The sequence below is a fragment of the Rattus norvegicus genome, chromosome X (genome assembly GCF_021556685.1).
Source record: "Rattus norvegicus strain SHRSP/BbbUtx chromosome X, alternate assembly SHRSP_T2T, whole genome shotgun sequence".
NCBI lineage: Eukaryota > Metazoa > Chordata > Mammalia > Rodentia > Muridae > Rattus > Rattus norvegicus.
The window spans coordinates 74435156-74436793 of record NC_141554.1 but is presented as its reverse complement, the minus strand read 5'-3'; positions in this window follow the sequence as shown (position 1 = coordinate 74436793).

Sequence of the window (1638 nt, the reverse complement as noted above, 5' to 3'; positions counted from 1 at the left end):
GCGCACCAAGGGGGCGCGCTGCGCGTGCCCGGACACGGGGGGGCGCGGTCCCTGGCATTAACTCCTTTTGTGCCAGTGATGGCTCAAGTCCTGGGGCATGGCCCAATACCGACCACCCCCACACACACACCATGTTCAGGCAAGCTCTGCTCCTGCCCACCCTCCTCATATTCCAAGCTATCAGACAGGTAGGTGATCTTCCAGGACAACAAATCCAAACTTTTATCTGCAAAGCGTGAGACCTTGACACACAGGGAGAAACTGAGGCACTGTATGCAGAAGACCCAGTTTCTTGTCACAGAACCCTCATTTGGCAACCATAACTTCTCCTTAGCACCAGCACTACCCAAGGTGCAATCAATCACCAGCGGGACCACTTTGCCCTCATCCTGTTACCTTCCCAAAGGTCAAAGTCATTCACTTCTGCTGCTTCTGTCAAGGTGGATTGGATTCAATCTCTACAGACCAGTTGTTTGTTCATTCTGGCTTCTACCACACCCAAATATCTAATGATTTTATTTAGTTTCTGTTTGTAATGCACCTATCCACTTGACCTAGCACACATATACCCCTAAATCCCTGCTGAATGTCCCTTATTCCAGCCAAACTTCTACCCCTTGGGCTCCTGCCAGGATAGAGCAAGCAAGAAAAAAGCTTCAGTTGTGTTGGCTTTACCATACCTGGGAGCCCCATTCCTTTCTCATGACTTGAGCAAACGCCATAAGTAGATGAGCTTTGTAGGTTCAGAGATACTTTTAAAAATAACTTGGATTTTCATTGATTGGCACCCAGGCTTTTAACAGCATACATGACCCCTCCTAGTGATAGGGTACAACTATAGATTGGGGGGTAGCCTCCATTATCACCCAACCACCAGGCTAGTATAGATTTCTTCCAGCCCTAGCTGGGCAGAAATCACTGTCATAGAGTAGTTGGGGTCCCCAGCACAGCCTTGGATTGTGGGCCTAAGGCAGACAGACCACAAAGGTAAGATGGACCCATCCCTTGTTTCAAAAGTGACTCTGAAGGAAACTTTGAATCTCGAGTGAGCAACAGTCACTCTGGGAAACTGCCAAGGTGGGTTGTTTGAAAACATGGAGTTCCAGCAGCAGGTCAGGGAGAGACAACTGTGGCTTCTTGCTGCTCTCTCTTCCTGCTAGAGACACTCTGGACTTCTGTCATGTCACATGACATCACATACCCATGGATGAAACTTTTTAGAAATGTCAGCTTCAGAGACGTTCTCTGGTTAGCTTGGTGTATGATGGGTACCCATGAGATGGCATACTGAGAAGCACTGACTGGCATCTCCACCCTACTCTCAGCTTGTCTGAAGCCAGTATCTGGAGTGTTGTGGAAGGATGACAGGCTTCCACAGATTTCTCTCCAGCCTAATGAGCCCCCTCTCCTAGTGGTATACCCCAGTGGAAGAGAGTTGTAAAGAGGCTACACTGTTTAGCTGAGGAGGCAACCTGCCTTTAAAGGACTGAGGGCTTGGAGCTCATGGCGGGTCGCTTGTGAACAGGGACCAAAGGGCAGCAGTGCAGCTATAACTTAGAAATGCAGAGGCCAGAGGGTGAGTAAGGGAGATGATGTGGAAGGAAGGCATGAAGAGTCTGAGTTGTTCAGCCCTGCCCT